The 25,251-nt window shown below is 43.9% G+C and overlaps 1 long non-coding RNA gene across 5 annotated transcripts in view; it reads left to right on the plus strand.

Annotated features, from left to right (window-relative positions):
* The first annotated feature begins 407 nt into the window (after nt 1–407).
* Nucleotides 408–25,251, plus strand: part of LOC124109479 (uncharacterized) — a 61,141-nt gene continuing 36,297 nt past the window's right edge. The window contains exons 1-6 of one of the 5 annotated variants that reach the window (XR_009224452.1): nt 408–796; nt 11,346–11,596; nt 13,367–13,446; nt 18,561–18,707; nt 19,178–19,325; nt 20,693–20,838. This is a non-coding gene — a long non-coding RNA (uncharacterized LOC124109479). Of the gene's footprint in view, nt 797–11,345; nt 11,597–13,362; nt 13,447–18,560; nt 18,708–19,177; nt 19,389–20,692; nt 20,839–25,251 lie in introns of all 5 variants that reach the window. The other 4 variants (XR_009224424.1, XR_009224419.1, XR_009224417.1 and 1 more) reach the window with 4 other exon arrangements.

A 25,251-nucleotide genomic window follows, 5' to 3' on the forward strand; every position in this document is an offset into this window, starting at 1 on the left:
AACCTTATTTCCTGGGGGTTTATCTCTGGGTAGCCTTTTGTTTTTCCCCACACGGGAGGGGCGGGGGAGCGGGCCGACCGAGGTGGCAGGGAGGACAGGGCAGTGTAAAATCCAGTTCCTGGAGCAACACTGACATCATGAGGTCATTCTGGGAAAAGCCCCTAGGCTTTCTCCTTGAGAGGAAAGATCCTCCTTAGTTTGGAAGGATTTGTTGTGTGAATCCTTCCAGGAGGAACAGGGTCTCAGTTCCTTTTCCTGAGGAAAGGTCCCAGTGTAGGTGACAAAGACTGGGGTGCTGTGAGGATGTCCAGACACAGGAAGTCCTGGGGTGGAGTCTTGGGATCCTCCCAGTGTGGGAGGGACTAGAGGAAGCCACCAACAAAGTTCTGGGCCTCGGGATATTTGCATCTTTCCCTGCCCCTTAGATCTTGAGAACGGCTGACACGTGGTCTCCACAAGAGTGGGGCCTTGGCCCTTTTAGGTCGGAGGGTCAGAGAACGGAGGGCAGGACAATAGCTGGTGGCTTAGAGAAAGACTCCATGTGCTTGCCGGAGGTCTCAGGGACACCTAAATGGCTTGGAGCTAGGAGGGCCTTGAAGCGGTGTGGAACAACCCAGCCAGGCCAAGAAGGGTTAGCGCTTCTCCTGGGAGAGCAGAGCACCCACGAGCAGATGGGGACCAAAATCAAGGCAAGAGGAGGAAGAGGAACCAACGTTTTAAAAGCCCTTGGCTGCTGGAGGTGGCATTCATTACCTGTGACCTGGCTTCACTTCTTCATTCTTGGCTGTCCTACCAGGTACATTGTGAAGAAGCATGATTCTTTCTAGAAATGCAAAAAGAGGCAAAAATTTTAAATATGTTAGTATTCCAGCGAATATTTCATAGTATTTTAAAAGTGTTAAAGCTACAGATGGAGGGAGCTTCTTTGAACGCTCCAGGTACCAGGGAATCTGAACATTAATTTTTAAAAGTAGGTATTGTACCTGCAAAGATGCAAGAATGATGGCAACGCCATCTTGATTATTTCTTCTTACCGGGATTGAGGTACCATGTACTGTCCAATGTGCTGTTTCTCAAATATTGAATGCTTTGCCAGCAGCAGGTAAATTTTGATAGATTTCTTGAACTAGAAATCTCGAAGGTGCCTGGGAATGTGGGAATGTAAGTCAGGCGGTAGTGCCCTTGCCTAGTGTGTGCAAGGCCTGGGTTCCATCCCTGGCACACACACACACACACACACACAAATAGAAAAGTAAAGTACAAAAACATTCCTAAGCACTCAGATATCTGTGCCTATGTGCATGTGTCCGAAAGACTTGATGGGAACTGCACCCAGTGTGCATCCAGTTACATTTAAGGAGAAGCAAACATGCATCCTAGTGCATAAATGTGGAAACATTTTGCAGTTACATGTTTATGATCGTGGTCCATGTTACACTTGGTGTGAGTAGGCGTTTCAGTGAAATTCTCAGCCAACATATTAATGTCTGCTTGTCTTAACAATTATATTGGCAGATGTTAATGAAGATTTTAGCTTCATGTAAAGAGTGTGAATGCATCCATTTCAAAGTTTTCTTAGGATAGGCCAGGTGGGTGATGGACTTGGAGAAATAGCAGTTTCTTCTTGTTTGAAACGTCCCTTTAAAACTAAAACATCTGCTAAGTTTGGGTCCTTCTTGATCTTGAGGAGATACTTGAGCAGGTAGGGTGACTACTTAATTTTCAAACCAGTATACCTTTCCCAGCTTTATTGGGGTTTGATCAAAAAGGGAAAATTGGATGCGTTTCAGGTATACAGCATGTATTGATACATGTTTACATGGTGAAAGGATGACCACAATCAAGCTAATTAATAGATCCAGCCCCTCATAAATACCTTTTTGTGCACATGTGGTGAGAACCCTTGAAATCTTATTTTCAAGAGAAATGCCAATCTGAACCTTCATTTATTGAATTCTGTTTGCTCTCCAGTTTACACAGAAAAAGATAAAAATTTGGTATACGTTCTGAAAAGTAGATAAAAAAAGGAACCCTAGTTTTCTGAGACAGAATACATAGTGCCTGTTTAATTATATATATATATATATATATATATATATATATATATATAATTTTGTGTACATGTATTTTAGATATTTTATGTCTAAGTATACAAATCTCACCATAGCAATGATTAGGTAAGGCAGGACTGAAAATCGCTGAGTCACAGTATTACAAGTATTTTATGTCCTATATATAAATTTTGAACAATTAGATGAGAACCTAATGTTCTTTCATGAATGGGTCAACCAAGAAAGTCTTTGGAAATATTGTATTGTCTAAAATCCAGCTCTTGCAAACTTTTCAGAATAATTTCAGTCTACCTGGAATCAGAAATGAAAATTTGAGTTTTAAGAAATGATGCATATATAAATCCAATTTAATTGTAAATTTAGTGCAGTGTGTCACTATAAATAAGAATGGGAGTAAATATGGAAAGCCTTATTTATTGATGATTAGCACTTTTACTCTTGATCAGCATTTGGTGATTTTTCTAAATTCTATGCAAGCAGTATATCTTGCTTATGCTAAAACACGAAGACTGACCCCCCAGGATTAAATGAGTGGGACATGCATACACAATAATGTCATTAAGGGTCACATAATGACTTACATGAAGGGAATGTGCTTGTATTGCGATGCTAAGTGATGAAACCGTGGGGAAAACTCATCAGCTTCTTGACCAGAATTTATACGAGTTCAAGAGTATGCCTCAGTCTGAGAGATTCATACTGTGGAATTTGGATATGAGAACCCACTGGCCCCTTCTCTTAAGGTGCTACAACTTCCATTTGAACACACAAAGCCAAAGGCTCAGGTCAGCAAATGGAGGCCTCCCAGAGAAAATGGCCATGAGACAAGTCACCTGACCTGGGCCCCAGAATTTTAATTCTCTAGGCCCTTATTTGCATCTGTTTTCTCACTTTCGTACCCCGGACCTCTGATAATTGCTCACGGAAGGAAATAACTTGAGGAAATGTTGGGAATCCAGGCTGAAGAAAGAAGAGCAGATCTGCAAAGGCTTGGTAGAGTGCAAATGGAATTCCTGAAAGACAAAGAGCAGTTGATGCTCTGGGGGGTATAGGCCTCAGGTGGATTTCAGAGTGAGACCAGAAGCAGAATTTCCCCAAACAAGGCAAGCTCCCTAGGCAGCTTCCTTTCTGGCTCTTTTGTCTTTGGGTGGCTGGCTTTTTTTTTTTTTTTTAAGTCAAGTGGGTGGGAGTACAGGGGCCTGGGAAGCAGGTCTAAGCAGCTTTCCCAAGGCAGTACTGCCACCAAGAGGAAGTAGTTTGACAGAACCCCAAATTGTGAGGGAACTCCATGAGGCCCAGCAGTTGAAAAAGGTTGGGCCTTTTGTGAAAGTGAGTGGACCTTAGTCCTGAGTAGACCTCCTTGACTTCAGATCAGGAGCTCTGGACAAAGGCGGGAAGCCAGGGAATGGGACAATCTCCCCAGTGAAGGCAAGCCTAGAGTAAATCACTCAGATCCTATTTTTTTTTTTTTTTTTTTTTTGCGGGGGAGGAGTCTGGGCATTCTTCTTTTTCTAAGGGACAGAAATGGGTTATTTAGCTGTCGGCCTTCTCCTAAGGAAGATGACATCCTTGAGGTTTGGGACATAACCGTTCATTCCATGATAGCAAGTATTGTTCTCTGTGCCTGCGACTTAGTGAACACACAGCAACACTCCACAGGAAGTAGAAAGTTGGCACCAAAGAGGACCACTGAGGCTTCTTTGCGAGAGTGGCAAGGGAGAGTGGCAGAATGTCCATTGTCCAGGTTCTGCTATAGCACGTAGTTTTGTTTGTTTTATTATTGTTATTTTAGTTGTACACGGACACAATACCTGTATTTTATTTATTTGTATGTGGTGCTGAGGATCCAACCCAGGGCTTCACATGAACTAGACAAGGCGCTCTACTGCTAAGCTATAGCTCCAGGCCCTAACACTTGGTTTTCTTAAGCCTCTGGAAAGATTGAAATCCTACTCCAAGTCCTCATAAAGGGAGTTAGTTGTTCACAACTCGACTTAGGGATGAAAAAACAAAATTGGAACTTCAGGATCAAACCGTTCCACTTGGTGAATATGAGGAAAACGGAAATCTTAAAAAGCCTCTTTTGGGTTGGGGATATAGCTCAGTTGGTGGAGCGCTTTCATAGGATGCACAAGGCCCTGGGTTCAATCCCCAGCACCACAGATAAATAAATAAATAAAAAGCCTATCATTCTCTTCTTATTACATACATGAATAATTGAAGTTCAACACACACAAACATGGATTCAAAAAAGGGAATGAGATACCTTCAAGCCAAGCAGCTAACTTTGTAAGTTTTTAGAGTGCTTCCAATAGTTTGCTTTATTAAGCTTCTTGACTGAAGACGATCATTTGACTGCTATATATTTGCTCCATTTGTGCATTTTTTTCAAGATAAGTGTTAGTCTTAGGATTTGAGCAACCATAAAGGAATACTATAAGATTTACCCACAAGAAAACTGTCAGGTTTCCCATGAATATTCAATGTTATTGGAAAGTGCTTATCATCCAGTGTTCAGTCAAGAATTCATGGTACCATTAAGGAGACATAATGAATTAAATATTATAATTTACCTCTTAAACAAACAAACAAACAAAAAAAAAGAATTTGCTCAGCATGGTGATGCATGCCTGTAATCCCAGAAACTTGGGAGACTGAGGCAGGAGGATCACAAGTTCAAGGCCAGCCTCAGCAATTGAGCGAGTCCCCAAGCAACTTAGCGAGACCTTGTCTTAAAATAAAAAATAAGGGGCTGGGGTTGTAGCTCAGTGTCAGTGGTTGCTTAGCATGCGTGAGGCACTAGTTTGATCCCCAGCACTGCATTAAAAAACAAATTAATAAACAACTAAAAAAATTTTTAAATTTTTTTATATTTTATTTTTTAGTTGTAGTTGGACACAATACCTTTATGATTTTTTAAATTTATTTCTATGTGGTGTTGAGAATCGAACCCAGGGTGTTGCACTTGCTAGGTGAGGGCTCTACTGCTGAGCCACAACCCTAGCCTCTAAAAAACATTTTAAAAAAATAAAAGGGGCTGGGGATGTGGCTCAGTGGTTAAATGCCTTTGAGTTCAATCCCAGAACCAAAAAAACAAACAGCCCCAGGACACCAAACTCCATGTATATTATAACCAGTATTGATGGATTTGAAAAAATGGAAATGTTTAGTATATGTGTGCATGTGTGTTTAGCACTGAGATGTAGGCTAAATCTACTTAATTAAATATCAGATCTTTATTCACTTTAAAATTTTTTTTCGTTGTAGTTGGACACAATACCTTCATTTTTAAATTTATTTTTATGTGGTGCTGGGGACCGAACCCAGCGCCTAGCACGTGCTAGGGAGCGCTCTACCACTGAGCCACAACCCCCAGCCCTCTTTATTCACTTTTACAATATTTAAACAAACACACTCATCAAGCTGCTAATAGTAGTTCCCTTCGGGAAAGCGGGAGTTGGGATCAAGCGTTTCCGTTTGTCCTTGATAAGCTGTGTATTTAAGAAGGCATCAACATTTTTGTAATCTGAGGACCAGTAAAAAACAAATGTGTGCAGTGCAGAGTCATTGGTACTAAGTTTCAACTTGTTGGCCATTTGAGATTTTGAATATTTGTGTCTCTAACTGAGCAGGGAAAACAGGAGAAATCAAGACATTCTAGATTTACAAGTCCTTGTCTCCTCCAGTGGGCCTTACTTGTGACCGACCTCTCTGTACTTCCCTTTACATGGCTAATGTGGCTGGTTATTTTGTAAGCAGGGATGCTTATTCTAAGAAATGCAAAAGCTAAGAAGCAAAATTAAAATTATTACATATTCTGAAGAATAGTTGATGATATTTGCAAAGACCTCAAACTATAATAACTCAGGAAAGCTTATCTGAACACTTGAGATGAAAGGTAACCAGGATTTTAGGTTAAAAAACGTATATTTGGAGCCGGGCGTGATGGCGCACGCCTGTAATCCTGGGGGCTCCAGGGGCAGAGGCAGGAGGATCACAAGTTCAAAGCCAGCCTCAGCAATTTAGTGAGGCCCTAAGAAACTCAGTGAGACCCTATCTCAAAATTAAATATTCAAAAGGCCGGGATGTGGCTCACCAGTTAAGCACCCCTGGATTGAATCCCCAGAACCAAAAAAAAAAAAAAAAAAAGGAATTCAGTTTACTTTGTATTGCTCTTATACCTAGACAGTTTTGATACATTGTCTTATATGTATCTATAGTTATACAGGACATTTTATTCTATGATTTTTGTTCTGGGGCAATTGACCACGGAGTTACATCCCCAGTTCTTTTTATTTTTCTGCTTTGAGGCAGGGTCTTGCTAAGTTGATGAGCCTGGTCTCCAACCTGTGATCCTCCTGCCTCAGCTTCCCAAGTCGCTGGGATAACAGGCATGCTTCACCACACCTGGCTATATGTGGTATTTTAATTTTTTTAATAATCCTAATGCTTCAATTCCATGTTTTTTTTCTTCATTGCCTGCAGGAATCTATGCAGTAGAATTGTGATTGAGTAAACATCTATTTTTACAGCTGAGAAAGGAATTCTTTTGCTATTTCCTCACTGACCATTACACTTAGGCGTAGGTTTCTTAGGTGCCTGAAGTACACTGAGTGTGTACATGCCCTAATTGTTCCTTTTCGTGTGTTCAAGCCCTTGAAATGTGAATTTTCAGCTCCTTCCATCAGAAGATTGAGTCTGAGCCTGGTGTGGTGGCACTTGTAATCCAAGTGACTCAGGAGGCTGAGGCAGGAGGATCATAGGTTGGAAGCCAGCCTCAGCGATTTAGCAAGACCCTAAAGAGAAAATGTCTCAAAATAGAAAACGTAAACAGGACTGGGTATGTAGTCAGTGATAGAGTGCCTCTGAGTTCAACCCTGCATATTGAAGAAAAAGAAATGTGGAGTCTGCCAATGGTGAGCCGATTGTCAGTGTAGGCCTCGGGGTCTTGTGTACTTCCATTTCTGCCTTGCAGACTTGCTATCAGGGTATAAATACACTCAGGCGAGGCTCCTTGAGGATGAGATGCATGGGGAGGAGAAACTAGCAGCCTCCTCAGCGAATTTACCCCTAAACATGGAAGAGACAGGATTTGTCGAGCCTCCAACATGGCCCAAAGCCCATGACAGACGCTGGAGAGTCCTTGCAAGACCTGGAAAACAACAGCATACTTGCAGATTGGTGAGTGATAACTAAAGTTCTTCTTTTAAACCAAGTTACCAACTAGTTGTCGAGTGGAGTTGAAAAGTAGTTTTCCACACGGCATGACAAATTGATAACAATAATCTGATTATGGAAATTCCTTTATTTTCATGGCTTCATTAAAACTTATACTGTGAATGCTCTTGTGTTTTGTTTTGTTTTGTGCCAGGAGGAGCACGCAACCACTGAGCCACATCCCCAGCCGTATTTTGTATTTTATTCAAAGACAGGGTCTCACTGAGTTGCTAAGCACCTCGCCATTACTGAGGCTAGCTTTGAACTCACCATCCTCCTTCCTGTCTGGGCCTCCCAAGCTGCTGGGATTACAGGCATGCGCCACCGCACCTGGCTGCTATTCAGATTTACCAAATATGTTTTTGGTTTTCTGGAACCTATTGAGATGACCATATACTTGTCTCCTTTTCTTGGAAAATCAGGGAGTGACAAGTATTCCTTTTACAGGTTATCCTCCCTTGTGCTCATGAGGTGAATACAACCTGGTCATTTTATTTTCTTTTACATAATTCTGAATTCATTTTACTGAGATACTAGAATTTTTATGCTTATATTCATGAGTGGGTCTCTAATTTTATTTGTACTCACACTCTTTTTTTTTTTAGGGGGGAGGGTACCGTGGGTTGAACCCCCAGGGTTGATGAACCACTGAGCCACATCCCTAGACCTTTTTATTTTTTATTTTGAGAGGGTCTCACTAAGTTGCTCAAGCTGGCCTCAAACTTGCTGTCCTACTGCCTCAGCCTACCAAATCACTGGAATTACAGGCAAGTTGATGGGATCACAGGTATGTGCCATCATGCCCGGCTGTTTTGTTTTTAGTTTTGTTGTTGTTGTTGTTGTTGTTGTTATTTTTTTTTAAAGAGAGAGAGAGAGAGAGAGAATTTTTTAATATTTATTTTTTAGTTTTCGGTGGACACATCTTTATTTTACTTGTATGTGGTGCTGAGGATCAAACCCAGCGCCCCGTGCATGCCAGGTGACCGCGCTACCGCTTGAGCCACATCCCCAGCCCCTGTTGTTTTTATTTATTTATTTATTTATTTATTTTGTAATAGGGATTGGACCCAGGAGCACATCCTCAGCCCTTTTTATATTTTATTTTGAGATGAGATCTGGCTAAGTTCCTTTGGGCCCCACTAAGTGGCTAAGGCTGGCTTTGAACTCGTGATCCTCCTGCCTCAGCCTCGAGAGCTGCTGGGATTACAAGCATTTGCCAATGCACCCAGCCCCCATAGACTTTTTCACTTGGTAGTTTGTTTCTCTCATGCAAATTCTTTGATATATGAAAGGAGAGTATTTCATCTTTTATATTTTGTTTTCAGTAGAAGGAGATGAAGTCGTGGTCCAATGTTAAAGTCAACCATAAACAAAAATGAATCAGATCTGAAACTTTTACCTGTTTAAAAACATGTTTTACGGAGGCTGGGGCTGTAGCTCAGTGGCAGAGCGCTTGTCTAGCATGTGTGGCACTGGGTTCCATCCTCAGCACCACATATAAATAAACAAATAAAATAAGGGCATTCTGTCCATCTACAACTACAAAAATTTTTTTTAAAAAAACGTGTTCTTAATACCTGTTAAGTAATATTTGTCATTTGTTTCAATGATTTGTTGTTTTCTGAAAAAGCTACAAAGAATAATAACATTGCTTTGCAGATGAGAAGAAATATAAACTAAAATGAAATCAAATCTTTAAAAATAGAGGGCACAAAACTAATAATATGAGAAACTTCCTGTGTTCCAATGTAAAAAGATGAATTATGGGACAAACTCTGAACACACTTGATTTGGGATTTATTCGTATTTGAAAACATACTGTTCAGGGCTGGGAGTGTGGTTCAGGGGTGGAGCACTTGCCTAGCACGTGTGAAGCACTGGGTTCTATCTTCAGCACCACATACAATTTCATGAATAAAATAAGGGTACTGTGTCCATCTACAACCAAATATATATCATGGTATTCAGTGTGAGGGACTGTATGTCACACAGAGATGAGAGATATCAAAACGTTCCTCCTAGGGACCCAAACCAGCAGTTGCCTCCCAATTGACATAGACCTAGTGTAACCCAATGAATGGAGAAGGACTCCTTGAGAGCCTGAATACTGGTCATTTCCTCGACCAAACTTTGCAGATTCCTCTGAGCTTGCTCTTTGAGGAGACTTATGTTAGGGCCCTTTCTTGGGTCTGCCTAGCCCAGTTGTGACTAGAATCTTATTAAGTCACTTTAGCAAGGCTCCTCCTACCCTTGACGTCACCTCCTAGTGATTTGTCTCCATCACTGTGCTCCTTGGCTATAAATAGGTCTTCCTGTGTTCAAAGTTAATCCTGTCTTTTTCTTTCTCCCATTGTTATTATTATCAGTATTCTGGGGATTGAACTCAGGGCCTGCCTCATGCTGGGCAGGTGCTCTAGCAACATTCCCAGCCCAATGCTCTTTTCTTAAGAAAAAAATATGGCCTCTCATTACGTATATAAAGAATAACATGAGAACAAGATGTTCTAAGGCTTGTACATTCTCTATAAAGGAGTTCCACTTAGTTCACGTGTAGTATGGCATCACCGAAGAGAAGGAAGAAGCCTAGCATAGTTATTCCTGAAGCAGAAAGCCAGTTTACTGCATTCAATACTGATTTCCCTACCATTTTTCTGTAGAAATACTGATTTGCTGTCGGAAATGTCCAGTGTTTAGCTGTAAGTGATTAAAAGGGGGCAGAGCGTGGAGTTTGGTACTTTTTTCCAGGTGAATTCTTCCTATTTCCTGGCTTCTCCTTCCACAAATCTATGACTATGTATCCTCCTAGGCGCAGTCACGTGACTTCTCCCTACTGATCTGGGCAAATGCAATGGGTTGTTGTGGGGAACAGAGGGAGGCAGCTAATCCCATGCCACCGGGCCTATCTACAAGCTTTTGATATTTGAACCTTTGGGCTGGGGATGTTGCTCGGTGGTAGAGAATGCGTTTAGCATGCCTGAGACCCTGGGTTCAAGAAGGAAGGAAAGAAAGAAGGAAGGGAGGGAGAAATAGGGAGGAAGGAAAGAAAAAAATCCAATACTCTTGAATAAAATCTTCCTTGCCATGTTCGCAAGCAAATGGATAATTTTATCCATTGGCAATGGTAAGCCAAGTAAAGAAACATGATGCCTGATGCCTACAAATACCTTAATCCTGCCCCTGATCTTTCACAAGTTCCTTTTTTTGGTCTGAGAATGGAGATTTGGCTTCAAAAGCACACAACTTGATTATATAAGGGTACTTGGGTACCCTTGAGATGTAAAATCGAGTAAACGACACAACTGCAGGACCACCAAGAGTAAAAGTTGCTGAGAAAACGAGATTCCGGATGACGGTGGTGGTTGGGCCACAGTTTGGTTTCCAACAGAAATCAAAAGCACCGTGAGCTTCATTAACTGAACTGTGCACAATATTGGGCTGCCATGTTTCTTTGGGCCTTTTTTCTCTGGGTGGAGTTTTGTGAGACAGGAAGGGTGGCAGAAGAGTGCCTTGTCAGGGCTTGTTGGACTATTTAGAGCACTACTGCCATCACCTGCAAGTAGTTTCAGAATACTCGTGTCATTATAGTTTCCTAAAGTGAGGCCTGCTCGTTGGGAAAGATCCTGCCTGTCGAGAGACCTGACCCTGGGCTCCAAGGTGGGCCTCTGTGCCTTCTCTGGAGGCCCCAAGGGAGACCTGGACCCTGGCACTCACTTAGCATAGAATCTGGAGAGTCATGGGGCCTGGCGTGAATCAGCAGCAGCCTGGAGATGTTGTCACAGGACAACGTGGGGAGGAGCCTCAGCTCCTTTTGACAGTGTGGAATCTTAATCTCAAGCGTCACAAGAAAAGACCTGTCTTAAACTCATTATGCATTAGCTACGAGTCCACCACAGGAGAAATGCAGTGGCGTCTGGTATGCTTATTGTGTGCCAAAGACCACCCTAAATTCTGGAGCCCAGTCCACCTTTGGCTAGCTGAAGATATTCACAGGTCCAAATGGGGTTACCAAGACTTGAGGCTGATCTCCCTGTGACATGTCACCCTGTTGATCTCCAGGGTTGATTGAGCTGATCCGGCTGGCTAGGGGGAGACCGACCCACTTCATCCTTCACTGCTCCGTGTGCATCTTTCCTGAACCTCACTACATTCAAAAGAATCATCTTCCACATCGACGAGAACCATACTTTGGTGAAGGTTATACAAGTAGCTGTGCTCCCCTGCTAGAAGCTTCAAACAAACTCTCAAAACACGGATGCCAAGTGGAGAGGGAGGGAGAAGGAAGAATTCTCCATGTCCAGAAGGAGGAGGTAGGTACACTGGTGTAGCTGATTTCTCAGGCCTAGAGAAAACGGTTGGTGGAGTTTGTTCTTATCTCCCACCTCACAAGAAACAGGCCCATGAGGGCTCTTGGTCACCAGTCAGATAGGAAAAGGAGAAGGATGCTGAGTAGTAGAATAGGATTTGTGAACCCAAGCCTCAAGGGCTTTAAATTCCTCTGGAAAAGATCAGGGACAAAGAGTTCCATGCACTCCCCTTATGACTTCATCTGAGATAGGTCTTTGCTTTCAGCAAATTTTGTTTGATCTGAGTTCTGCCAAGCACAGCAAATGCTGCTGAATGTCCATTAGGAAAAGACTGTTATACTCTGCCAGAAGCTACGAGGGATCCTCGCACCATAGCATAGTGACCTCACGTAAGGGCCTGCTGGGTTGCGTTCCAAAAGGAAGAAAACCGAGAGGAATGCACCATAGGGCCTGCATTTATCTTTGAGTGGGTTCTTTGGGTGCGGTGTACATGGCTTCCTATGACTTTTTGTGAACTTGAGTTCCTCCTGCCTTAGCCTCCCACAGTGCTGAGATTACAAGTGTGCTCCACTGAGCCCTACCTCTACTGCCTTACCATGGTGTGAACGTTGGCAATATCTTGAAAGGAACCGGAAGAAGTGAGAGGCCAGTAGTAGTCCAGCGGCTACCAGCAGATTGTGACCCACTGTCATATGGCAGGCAGAGGTCTCTACCTGGTGTGGGTAGGTTTGCAGGAATCTCCCCAGGGTGAAATGCAGGTCCTGGTGGGCACTTCTCTGTTGTTTGCGCCTCTTGGTGCAAGAGTTAGCAGGCGTCCACTTGGTCTCGCTGTGCTAGGAGCCATGCGTCCCATGTTGTGGCACTGCCACAATGTCAATAATAAGCCAGTCCTTGTGGCGTGTTGCACGAACAGGTGTGCTTTTGAAGGTCTCAGGCATGCCTAAATGTCTCATTACCTGTAACTGAGACACCTGGAGAGAAGTCGAATTACCTGTCTGGGACAGGAATCACTGACTCTTCTTCTAAGGGAGCATTTGCTTAAAAGCATGGAGCCTGAGCGGCGCACACCTGGAATCCCGCAGCTCAGGGGCTGAGGCAAGAGAATCCCAAGTTCAAAGCCAGTCTCAGCAATTTATCAAGACCCTGACTAAAAATAAAATATAAAAAGAGTTGAGGATATGACTCCGTGGTTGATCCCCGCAGGGTTCGTTCGGTCCCAGGTACCAAATAAAAATAAAAACAGGTGGAGAAGGAATTCAATTATTATTGTCAATTTCAAAAAAATGCAAATTAGACACTAGTGGATAGTGCAGACAATTGAATATGATCATGAATTTTTTAAAGTTATTGCCTACCACGGTGACATTGCTCTGCCATTACTTCATTTGATAGAGGCTGTTGCATAATGTGGATTGTGAAGAAGCAAAGATTGTGTCTTGAAATGAAAAAAAGAGCGGATATATGTCAGTGGTACAAGGTGATACTGAAGACTTTGTATAAAGTTAAAATATATAAAATTATATCTAAACAGAAATTGAATGTTAGTTGTGTGTGGGTACATCCGTTTATATAAACACACAATTTTTAAAGCTTTCTATTTGTGATCGTGGTCTGTGTGAGAGTATGTCTGAAGGTGATGTTTTTGATCGACCTATTTTATCCTTAGTTTTCTGTTCTTTTTCTTTTCTGGTGGGACCAAGGATGATTGAACCCGGGGACCCTTAACCACTGAGCCACCCCCAGGCCTTTTAATTTTTGTTTATTTTGAGACAGGGTCTTGTGAAGAAGTTCCTGAGGCTGGCTGTGAACTTGGGATCCTCCTGCCTCAGCCCTGGGAGCTGCTGGGATTACAGGTCTGTGTTACTTGCCCAGTTTCTGTCTTTCATCCTTTTATTTCTATTTCAATAAGCACACTTGAATGAAAGTCTTGAATGTGAAAGGTGTGAATACAGATACCTTGATGTCCTCTCAGAGCACACATCTGCATGACTGGATTCCAGAGATGGCTACTTTGAGCATTTGTTGAATTTTGCTTTCTTCATGGATTTTAAAGATAAAATTATAAGACAAAAATTTAGGATAAAAACACGAGAATCATGTAAAGCTACTGAATGTCTCTAGAATAAAAACGTGTAACATAAAGATATAGGTAAATTTACATACTATGCATGGAATTTAGTCATGTATCTAATCTATAGATAATTAGATTTTTATGGGTGAAAATAGTTAAGATATTTGGTGATGGACAGGCCGCATGATGTAACTCAAAGGTTTAAGAAAATCTGTACAGTTCAACTACTGAAATTATTTTATGGCGATAACAAAAATGGCTCAGGAATGGGAAGAAAAATATGGGGTTGGAAACACAGTGTGAATTCAGTTTAAGATCAAATTTATTGTGCTACTTAAATATCTACATACAAGTTCGTGACAATGTATTAAAAGAATGGCAATAATATTCAAAGTGGTATAGGCATTGAACCAAAAGTGTGAAGACACTGCTTTTCTCTAGATCTGCATATGGCTAATTTCTGAGTCCTTTGGAAGCTCCATATATTAGTTATCCAAGAGAAAACATATGACTAATCCCTAAGTGAAAACCGGCAGTACACCTACAGCACAGCCATAGGAAACAGTCATTGGAAATTCAACGATAAGGGAACATGCTCGTGCTCCTAGGTCAGATGACAAAGCCATGAGAGAATATAGTTTTTTTTGTTTTTTTTTAAGGTGTTCATGGGATGAGAGCCAGGACTGTGCCCATTAGTTCTTAAAAAAAAAAAAAAAAAAAATCGACAAATACAGTTGAAGGAAAAGAAAAAAAAAAAACTGTTTACAAATAAGATGATTCTGTAACCCATGTGATAAAATATTATGTATAAGAACACATAGAACACATAAAGATACACACCTCATAGAGTCAAGACTAGTAGTAGAAGCATATTTCATGCCATGGACACATGTCATGTTCTCATCTTTAATGAGGAGGAAAAGGGAAATGGATGCTAAAGGGAGTTTAAGCATCATGGCCTCCTTGGCAACCTCCTGAGAAATTATTGCCTCTGATTCAGTTCAGAGGATGTGAAACCAAAGGAATGCTGGAATCCCCGCTGGCCTTGGAGCATGGCCAGGTCACTGACCACCTGGGTTGGTGACCAGTTGGCCACAGAAGCTCCCCTCCAGCTTCAGCAGCCTGCTCACTTGTCTGCTTTCATCCCAGGGATTTCTCGTCTGATGCTGTGTCATCTCCAGGGGCAGGAACACTGAGTATAGAAAGCCACACCTGAATGGACGAGATCCTGTGGAAAATGAAGTTCCACCAGGACAAGAGTCCCGAGGAAAGAAGAGGAGATCCAGGCCCCAGTGTGGTTTCTGATGAAACCTGAAAGTGTTACCACTATTTACCGGTGCCAAGACCTTGCTTCCCCAAATGCTGAAGTATAACACCAGAGAAGCAAGCCTAGGCGAGTTTAGAGTGGAAAGTAGAAGCTTTATTAAAGGACAGCAGAGGTTTCTTTTCTTTATAGGTTTCTTCTCCCCAGAGGCAAAAAGGGACCCAAAAGGCAAATCCCTGGTAGAGCAAGGTCTTCCCTTTTTTTTTTTTTTTAATAGCTAAGGTCTTCTTTCAGCTTTCCTACACTTATGTCCTTTGTTTCCCTTTATCTTTCAGTGATAGAATGCAGATGGGAAGCCCCAAAAGGTGGTAGATATAGGTGGGCTGAGAGGTAATCTGGGCAGGAAGGGCCTTGGGCATCTCTAGATTACCACTTCCTTGTTTGCTGCCAGCTGATTCATGAACATTTCCATAGGATGAGCTCTGGGCCTTGGGGACATTAACATTTCACTTTCCCCAAGTGCTGCTCTGGTTTCCTGGACTCCATTCTCTATAAAGGCCTCCATTTTATTTATCTTACTCTATATTACAGCTGACTTACCTAACTACACTAATTACCTATCTGTAAATCTAGCTTCAAAAGCAATCTCAAGTTGGAGGCCAGTCTGACCCATATGCAAAATCCCCTCTCAAAATAAGAAATGAAAAAGTTTTTGAAAATCTCAATTCCAGTTCCAGCACACACAAAAAGCCTCCTAAACAGCTTGTTCCAACGTAGAGGGCAAAAGGCAAGAGAGCCAAGTTTCCTAAGCCCTTGTCTCTGGGAGGCGTTTTTTCAGACAGGAAGGGCGGGAGAAGAGCGCTCAGGAAGAGGGCTGGTGGCCATGTCTGCAGCTCTACTGCCATCGTGCGGAAACAGTTTCAGGACACCCAGCTCCATTCAAGCCTCCTTCCCAGGAGGCCTAGTTCTTGGTCAGATCCGGCAGGCAGGCAGGGAGTTGGAAGATCCTTGGGCTCCGATCTGGGCCTCCTTGCCTTCTCCTAGGGCCCTGAGGGAGACCTGGGCAGTGGCGCTCCCTCAGCATAGAACCTGCAGAGCAAGGGGCCAGATTTGACCCATAGCAGCCAGGAGGTGTTTCCCACAGGAAGTTGTGGGGCGGGGCGTCAATGTTAAGCTGGGTGGACTGGGCCTGAGGGACACAGTGAAAGGATAATGTAGGTTCTTCTGGATGCTTCTTTCTTTCTCTCTCTCTTTTTTTTTTTTTTTTATGATTTATTTTATAGTAGAATGCATTTGGACATATAGTACACAAATATATGTACTTCTCCTTCCTGTGGCTGTACATGGTTCAGAGTGAATCCACTAGTCCGTTCATTCGTGGATACTTATTTCCTTGAGCAAGAGATGGCACTCCCTTTTGTGAAGTCACCTTGCTGTTATGCTTGAGTCCCTTGTCCCCCAGGACAGGAACAAAAAGGAGAGGCCAGTTGTAGGTGGCACAGGGCAGCATCAGATGTGTCTCCAGTAAGTCACGTGCGGACCCAATTGTATGGTGGCCATGATGCCCTGAAGAGAAGGGCAGAGGAGAGTAGGAACAACTCTTAGTGCAGGCGATGTGCTAGAGCAACAAGCACCAAGAACAAGAAGGATCAACACTCCAACCTACGTTTGGAAAGCTGTTATTTGGTGGAACCTATGCAAAAATTCACTTAATGTGTGTCCACGTTCTTAATATAAAAGCCAAACCTGTGCAATTTTAGACGAAAATATAGACATAAATCTTCCCCTTCTGGGATTTGGTAGTGGTTTCTTGAAAACAGTGATGAAAGCAGAACTATGAGAGGACAGGATGGATGGTGGGGAAGTCCTCTCCTTTTGCCTCAAAGGACATGATTGACAGCAGGAAGATGGAGTTAACAGAATAAGAGAAGGTAGTTTCAATTATCTGGAAACTTTCTCACACTCAGAATTCATGAGGTAGCTGGTTCCATAACTTGTAAATTGTGCTCTTATCAAGATGGGTATGCATGTATCGCAATACTGTGCCGACTTTATGATCCCTTGGTTCAAAAAGAAAAATGGCATAGCTGGCTGGAATGGTGGTTCCTGTCCCTGTTTTGGAGGAACCTCCATACTGATCTCCACTGTGGCTGTGCTAACATACCCTCCCACCAAGTGTGTCCAAGGGTTCCTTTCCCCAAGATTCGCCTGATTATACCCATTTTGGAAGTGGGATTGGCTCCCTGTGATATCCCTGCCATAGGCTTTCCACTCTGTGATTCCTGAAAGTTCTTGTAGCGAAAGTATGAAATTTCAAGCATTCCAAAATAGATACGGAAGTGGATATGTGCCAGTGGTGTACAGTGATGCCGCAGACTGCAGGAAATGACACAGGGTGCCCTTTATCTTCAGAGAAACACAAATGTGCGATGTGTGGGTGCATGCATTCGTAAGCACACGCAACATTTTTAAAGCTGTGTATTTGTGTGCCGATGGTCACTCCTAGGAGGATTGCCATGCAGTATGACAATTTTGGGCAAGGCATTTATATCGTTAGTTTTATTTCCATGTAAATAAAGAGACTTTAATGAAAGTGGATAGCTACTTGTGAGCACAGGGAACACACCTTGGCAAGGTGCCATGGTGGCATATATCGTGGTGTCCAAATAGGAGAGATGTCGACTTTTGTTTTCTTGCCTCCTTGTCTTGGAAGTAGGAATTTTAAAAAACTGAATGTTGTCTTGGTATGTAATTATTTATATATTAATACAATAGGGAGAGGATTATTCAAAGAAGCATATATGTTATATAGATCTACACACATGCACACATATATCTGTTGAAGGATTTTATGGGAAAAACTGTTAATAAACATGAAATATTTTGACCAAACCAAGCCAGTACATATGAGAACTTTGTGAAGGTTTTAAAACTTCCACTAAGCCAAGTCTTTCAAATATGCTGTGAGTACGCCAAACACTGCCCAATAATCAGAAGGGAAAATATGGTGTCTAAGCACAAGGCATAACACTGTCAAATTTCAATGCAGTGTCATTGTAGAATCTCATGATATACAACTTTGTATCTATGGATTGAAAAATTGGAGCTGAGTAAGCAAAAGATTATGGGTGTTTCACGTGATGTCTGATGATGGTGGTTTTCTCTCAATCACAACATGGCTGCTTTCTGAATCCTTTGCAAGTTTCATGTCCTAGTTACCGAGGAGGAAAGACATGAGTGATCTGTAGGTGACAAGCAGTCATAGACATGCAGGGTAAAGCCAGGGAAAGCTGTCACAGGCCATTCTGTGACGTGGGAAAACGCTTGTGCTCTAGGGTCAGATGATGAAGTCGTGAGAGAACACCTGTCACCTGTAGGAGAAGAACTGATGGTCACTCCCATGCACATGTCACTGCTGGTGGGATTGTAGAGCATTCAGTCTTGAGCTCGCTGAACCCCCGTGTGAGGACTGCACCTAAGGGAGGCCTCCCCCTGGGCCCACCCTGCCTAGAGACTGGGTCCAATGGAATAGGAGTCCAGGGAGCCTGGGAAGGAAGTGAGTTGGGCTGACACCCAAGTGTCCTGCTGCTTTCCTGAGCCCTTGGTGTAAACATTTTCAAACTCCTTCCTAGGCAAGGATGCCAGAGGTTTGCCTCCAAGAGCCCAAGATAAGTGGATACCATGAAGAAACGCTGTAGAAACAACACTGAGTGAGGAGCAGAAAGGGGAAGACTTGTGACATGGAAACTGAGTTCTGGAAGAGAGAAGGTGCCCATGGGGTGAGTGGCTAAGGTCTTAATGGTTTTTGTTTTTCTTCCTTTTTTTTTTTTTTTTTTTTTTTTAGTTGTAGATGTACACCATGACTTTTTATTTATTTACCTTTTGTGTGGTGGTGCTGAGAATCATACCCAGTGCCTCATATGTGCTAGGCACGCGCTTTAATGCTGAGCCAAAAGCCCAGCCCTTAAAGTTTTTTGTTTTTAATTTTGTCTTTTTCTCTCTCTCCTGTGCTATTGGCTGGGAACCCAGGGCTTGTATATTGGATCTCATATTGATATCAAATGGAAACTAAGCCAAATTTTAGGAGTGGAACACATTTCCGCAAATTGAGCAAAATGCAAAGTTTTGAAAATTACCATCCAAATTCCAAAACCAAAAACGCATCCTGGACAGGTTGTTCCAACACAAGGGCCAAAAGACAAGGGAGCCAGTTTTCCTGAGCCTTTTTCTCTCGGCCGCGTTTTTTCAGACAGGAAGGGCGGGAGAAGAGCACTCAGAAAGAGGGCTGGTGGCCATGTCTGCAGCTCTACTGCCATCGTGCGGAAACAGATTCCAGATACCCAGCGCCATTCAACCCTCCTTCCCAGGAGGCCTTGCCGTTCAGCAAATATGGCCAGGTGGATGTCGTAAGACTCTTCTGCTCTGATCTGGACCCCCTTCTCTTCTCCTAGGGCCCTAAGGTAGACCTGGGCACTGGCGCTCCCTCACTTCAGAACCTGCAGAGGATGGGCCCAGAGCTAACTAGGGACAGCCAGGAGGTGGTCCCACAGGAAGTCATGGGGCGGGGCCTAGGTGCCAAGCTGTGTGGACTTAACTCTGAAAGCATCATGCAGGCGCGTGTGGATACTTCTTTCTTGTTCAGGTTCCTTGGTGCAAGAGGTAGCAGTGCCTTTCGTGAAGTCACCATGGTGTTGTGCTCAGATCCCTTCAGCCCCTAGGTGGAGCACAAAGGCAGGACGGTTCTGGGTGGCACAGGGCAGCATCAGATGTGTGTGCAGTAAGTCACAGACAGGCCAGTTGTCTGAGGTTAGGGTGGTCAGAAGAGAAGGCAGAGAATTGGAAGTTCTTCTAGTGCAGCCAATGTGCTAGGGACACAAGCACCAAGAACACCCAGGAGGATCGACTCAAACCAAAGTTTGGAAACCTGTTATTCGGGGGAGCCTATGCAAAAATTGGCTTAACATGTATCAATGGTATTATTATAGAAGCCAAACCTATGCAAGTTTAGAGGAACATATAGGCATAAATCTCCCCATCCTTGGATTTGGGAGTGGTTTCTTGAAAACAATGCTGAAAGCAGAAATAAAAGACAGATGGATGTTCAGGAAGTCTTCTCCTTTTGCCTCAAAGGGGGTGACCAAAAATGTGAAGAGGCAGCTAGCAGAATAAGAGAAAATAGTTGCAATTATCTGGAAACATTCTCACACCCAGAACTTTTGAGGAAAATTGGACTTAAATAAGCAAAAGATTATGGGTGTTTCACATGATGTCTGTTGATGGTGGTTTTCTCTCAATCACAACATGGCTGCTTTCTGAATCCTTTGCAAGTTTCATGTCCTAGTTACCGAGGAGGAAAGACATGAGTGATCTGTAGGTGACAAGCAGTCATAGACATGCAGGGTAAAGCCAGGGAAAGCTGTCACAGGCCATTCTGTGACATGGGAAAACACTTGTGCTCTAGGGTCAGATGATGAAGTCGTGAGAGAACACCTGTCAACTGTAGGAGAAGAACTGATGGTCACTCCCATGCACATGTCACTGCTGGTGGGATTGTAGAGCATTCAGTCTTGAGCTCGCTGAACCCCCGTGTGAGGACTGCACCTAAGGGAGGCCTCCCCCTGGGCCCACCCTGCCTAGAGACTGGGTCCAATGGAATAGGAGTCCAGGGAGCCTGGGAAGGAAGTGAGTTGGGCTGACACCCAAGTGTCCTGGGGCCTACGTTGCTGCTTCCCTGAGCCCTTGGTGTTTTCAAACTCCTTCCTAGGCAAGGATGCCAGAGGTTTGCCTCCAGGAGCCAGAGACAAGTGGATACCATGAAGAAACACTGTAGAAAGAAGGCTGAGTGAGGACTACAAAGGTGAAGACTATGTCACCTGGAAACAGTTCTGGAAGAGAGAAGGTGCCCATGGGGTGAGTGGCTGAGGTCTACAATATCACTTTTAATTTTATCCTTTTTTTCTCTCTTTCTTCCTCTAAGTGTTACTGGCGGGAAACCTAGGACTGTACACAATGTATCTCACATTGATATCACATGGAAAAAAAGAGCCAAATTTTAGGAGTGGAACACATTTCCTCAAATGAGCAAAATGCAAGGAAGGCAGCCATAGTTTCTGAAGTCTTTCCTCTGTTCTGGAATTCTTTTTTTTTTTTTTTTTCCCTCATCGGATGAGCAGAAGCAGAGTACCTGGAGGCAAGGCTAGTTCTGTCTTGTGGGGCAATACTACCATCCTGAGGACAGTTTCTTAGTGCTCAGAGCCCAGAGCTCAGAGCTCAAAGCTCTTCTGCACTAAAGCCCCTGCAGGTGAGGAAGGCAGGGCCCATGGGAGGTCCAAGGGGGCCAGGTTCAAGCTTGGTGTCCCAACCTCTATGTGTCCTCCCGGCAGAAACAAAGCACAAATGCAGAGCCTTGGTGGGGAACCTGGGTAATGATGGACACCCGAAAAGAGCACAGAGGTGCTACCAGATCAGACCTGTCCTTGCTGTTCTCACACTGCGAGGAAGGATCCACGTGCACAGTGACATCAAGAAAGGGCATCCCTTGACTTGCTATCTATATCCCCAGGTTCTAAGGTATGCATTAAACCATGAATTCCGTTCAGTTATGAATATCATCAGTATATGCAGTGTATTCAGATTTTCCACTTCTTCTTCTGCTTTTTTTTTTTTTTTTTTCCGTTCTTTTTTGTACTGGGGATTGAACCGAGGAGCACTTAAGCAGTGATCCACATCCCCAGCCCTTTTTGTATTTATTTAGAGACAGGGTCTCACTGACTTGCTGACTGGCTTTGAACTCATGAACCTCCTGCCTCAGCCTGGAGAGCTCCTGGGATCATAGGTGTGTGCCACCACACCTGCTTCTTTCTTCTTCTGTCGGTTTTTGAAAACTTATTTTTTTTAAGTTGCTCATTTCAAGTAAGTTGTTAAATTTGTTAATGGCCGGACATGGTAGCACAAGCCTGAAATTCTCACACCTTAGCACGCGGAGGTAGTGTTGTAGGAGACATATGAGGCAGGACACCAGATAGGAAACAGGCAGCAGGGTTATTTGGCTGCAGCCAGGGTCAGAGGGTGAAGATTTCACTGTAATCTATCAATGCCCTGAACCCCGATTTCAGGCAGTTTCAGAACTTCATACCCAGGGTGTTAGGGAAGGGGCCCAGAAGGTCACAGCCTGTAGAAGTTCACACAAAAACAGCTTTTTCTTTCACTGTTCTTGGCAAGTTAACCCTTCAAGGACAGTACCTGAGAAGGGGAGAGCTTCTTCTCCCCTCTCTTCCCCCTGCCAGCTGTTATCATGGAACCCAATTAGTTTCCTCTTCTCTTCTCTTTGAAATGTACACATCTACGGATCTGTGTGTTTTTTTTTTTTTTTTTTTTTTACACGTTGCAAAACTGTGCAAACTACTATACTGGATATTCCATAAATGTTTGTGAAAAACTAGTAAAGGGGCATTCAGCACCTGGAGTGGTGATTTCTTTCAGGTCAGTGGCCAAGTAAGATACACCAACAGCAAATAGGAAGTTTAACCACACTGAACTCAATTCTGGTGAAGATTTCCGGAGAAGCTTAATTAAGATTTTCTATGGAGGAGGGGGTGCCACTAGAGTCGGAGAATCACAGATTCAGCCAGCCTGGGCAACCCAGTGAGACCCTGTCTCAAAATAAAAGAAAAAGAACTGGAGGTCTAGTTCAGTGGTAGAGCACACCTGAGTTCAATTCCCCGTATCATACACAGAGTTGTTGAGGATATTTTCTCATATTTAACATCTGTGGCATCTTTTGTTTCTGATCATAGTTGTTTACTTTTACTTCAGTCTTGCTAAGGATTATAGTAATTCTTGTAGTCCTATTTATTTATTTAATACTGTGAATTGAACCCAGGGCCTCACACATCCTAGGCAGGAGCTCTAACACACAGCTACACCCCCAGCCCTCCTTGTAGTACTTTTTTGGCTTAATTTTTTTTTTTTTTTTTTTTTTTGGTGGTTCTGGGGATTGAACCCATGGCCTTGTGCATGCGTGGCAAGCACTTTACCAACTGAGCTATAACCCTGCCCCTGCCTTGATTTTTAATACCAATTTTCACCCCTTTATTTTCTTCTTCTACTTATTTGGAGCAAATTTCTTTTCACTCTTACCTGCTAAGGCTGGTAACGAAAATCATTGTTTTTCTTTTCTTAAGTATTTTAAGTTTTAAAATTCTAAATATAACTTTAAAAAAAAGAAAGAAAGGGTATGCTTCTTCTTGCTCCAAGGACCAAGAACACAAAACTGGGACCCTCAAGAGCCTGTATTAGCCTTTTTTTTCTTTTCCAGCTCTTCCATACATCAGAGGTGGTTTATTTAATTGAGTTGTACAGTTTTCATTTTGATTTTATTTAAATATTGAACGAATGACCCCTTTCCAGAATATTAACACTTTGCATATTAAAAACTCATTTCTGTAGGATATCTTCTCTTATTGGAAGTACAGGGCACTAGGGAAAAGATAGTCGTCCACCTCCACTGGAGGGCTCACATCCAGCAGTAGAGGGGGCGCCCCAGGATCCACAAGCGGCTTATAGTCCATGAAAGAAACCCACTCTTTGGGGCTCAGTAATTGCAAGGAAGGGCTCTTCTCAGTGGCTGATGAGCCAAAGAAAACCCTCACAGTGCTTCAGGTGAGTAAAAGAGGGTGCTCCCAGGTCAGCTGCACACCCTGGCCTGGGCTTCAGGAACAGAGCACATCAAAAAGGCCCTGTTAGGGCATCAGAGATTCAGGCCCCAGTGTAGTTTCTGATGAAACCTGAAAGCAGTCTCATGCTAGAGGCCAAGGTAGTAAGGTCTCAAATCGGAGGCCAGTCTGGCCAACATGCAAAATCCTGTCTCGATATTAAGAAATGAATAAGTTTTTGAAAATCTCAATTCGAGTTCCAACACACACAAAAAAGCATCCTGGAAGGCTTGTTCCAACATGGAGGGCAAATAACAAGGGAGCCAGATTTCCAGAGCCTTTTTCTCTGGGTGGCGTTTTTTCAGACAAGAAGGGCGGGAGAAGAGCGCTCAGGAAGAGGGCTGGTGGCCATGTCTGCAGCTCTACTGCCATCGTGCGGAAACAGTTTCACGACACCCAGCGCCATTGAAACCTCCTTCCCAGCAGGCCTAGCAGTTGGTCAGATCCGGCAGGCAGGCAGGGAGTTGGAAGATCCTTGGGCTCCGATCTGGGCCTCTTTGCCTTCTCCTAGGGCCCTGAGGGAGACCTGGGCACTGCTGGCACTTCAGCATAAACCTGCAGAAAGAGGGGCACAGAGGGGACTCCCAGCAACCTAGAGATGCTCTCACAGGAAGTTGAGGGGCGGGGCCTCGGTGCTCAAGTTTGTGGACCACAACGGAGGGACCCTTGGAAAGGATAATGCAGGCCCTTGTGGATACTGTTTTCTTGTTCAGGTCCCATGGACCAAGAGATAGCAGTCCCTTATGTAAAGTCACCATGCTGTTGTGCTTGAATCCTTTCTGCTTCCAGGTGGAGCCCGAGGACAGGTCAGTTTTGGGTGGCATATGGCAGCATCAGAAGTGTGTGCACTAGTTCACAGGCAGGCCCAATTGTCTGGAGGCCAGGATGGCCTGAAGGGGAGGGCAGAGAAGAATTGAAAGAACTTGCACTGCAGCCGCCGATCTGCTAGAGACAAGCACCAAGAACACTTACATTTGGAGAGCTGTTATTTGGTGGAGACTCTGCAAAAGTTCACTTAGAATGCATCAAGATCTCCTCCCGAAACCACACGTACAGCATTTGAGAGAAAAATGTAGGCAGGTGGGCTGGGCGGGGCAGGTGGGGGCACGGCTGGGCAAATCCCACAGGGGGGCCAGGCTGGAGCAGGGCACAGGTTCTTCTTCTTCCAAAAGAGCTGCCACGGGCAGCTGTTTCTGGGAAATTAGCACCTCCTTGCGACCTCAGTGCATTAACGCTCTGTGGGTCCTGCGGCTCCAGTCCACACAGCGCCAGTGTCAAGGTCTCCCTCAGGACCCTGGGAGAAGGCCAGGAGGCCCAGAGGGCAGCCCAAGCCGCTTGGAACTCGCTCCTTGAAACACAGATCCTCCCCCACAGCGAGGCCTCCTGGGAAGGAGGCTTGAGTGGCGCAGGGCGTCTTGAAACTGGTTCCGCACGGTGGCGGTAGAGCTCCAGCTATGGCCAGCAGCCCTGGGCCTGAGCGCGCCTCTCCCGCCCTGGCTGTCTGAAAAAACGCCACCCAGACAAAGGCACCAGGCAACATGGCCGCCCTGTCCTTTGCCCAGTTCTGAGGAAGCAGCTCCCGATGCTGCTTTTGCTTTTTCAGTATTTG

The sequence above is a fragment of the Marmota monax genome, unplaced genomic scaffold (assembly GCF_021218885.2).
Source record: "Marmota monax isolate L192 unplaced genomic scaffold, Marmota_monax_Labrador192_F-V1.1 WCK01_AAM20220418_F8-fsc00054, whole genome shotgun sequence".
In the NCBI taxonomy this organism is placed as follows: domain Eukaryota; kingdom Metazoa; phylum Chordata; class Mammalia; order Rodentia; family Sciuridae; genus Marmota; species Marmota monax.